Source organism: Montipora foliosa, chromosome 13, assembly GCF_036669935.1.
Source record: "Montipora foliosa isolate CH-2021 chromosome 13, ASM3666993v2, whole genome shotgun sequence".
Classification (NCBI taxonomy): domain Eukaryota; kingdom Metazoa; phylum Cnidaria; class Anthozoa; order Scleractinia; family Acroporidae; genus Montipora; species Montipora foliosa.
In genome coordinates, this window is record NC_090881.1 from 15,931,645 (window position 1) to 15,932,450 (window position 806).

Here is an 806-nt window from a genome sequence, read left to right on the forward strand (position 1 = left end):
ACGAGATAAGGGAAGCGGTGAGAGCACTCGCCTCCCACTAAAGTGGCCCGGGTTCAATTCCCAGCATGGGTCACATGGGTGAGTTTGTTGGTTCTCTACGTCGCTTTGAGAGGTTTTTCCTAGTCTGAAGTGTCAGCCGTCTCCTCGCCACCCGGCAGGGGATGCGAGGAGACGGCTGACACTTCAGACTAGGTTTTTCCCTTCTCAAAAAACCAACCACGATTTGACATCAGTTGTTTGATTGATTTCAGCGATTCACGGACAGTGTCCCAAATTAGTGCTCCATCATGTAGTGCTCGAAATTTCAAAAAAAAAAATCCAGGTTGTCCTGTTTCAAAAGCCGGGCAACCAAATCCGTGCATTTGGTGCTCTGATAAACCCTAGGTGCCCAGTCTGGGAATCCGACTTTGAGTTATATGATGCAAAATCAGCTGAAAACTTGACATTGATAAACAAACTGTTAAAGGAGATGGGGCGTCCAAAAACTGCAGATGACGTAAAAATGTCTTCTCGTTCTGCTTTTCTTTAGAACAGGATGGAGCAAGGATGGCACAGTCGGTAGTGCGCGGCCTTGGTGCAAGAGGTCCTGAGTTCGATTCCCGGATCTCGCATCCTTGTTTCGATTCCTTTCCTTTCCGTGTAGCTAAGTAGCTTTAAATACCCGTAAAACGGAGCACTGCTGGATGAGGGGGGGGGAGTAAAATGACGCGCACGTCGACCTCAGGTTTGTCAGTGATTAAAAGGTTACTGTACGAGTTATCGACGTTAAATAAGGTCTACTTTACTTTACTTTACTTTACTTTACA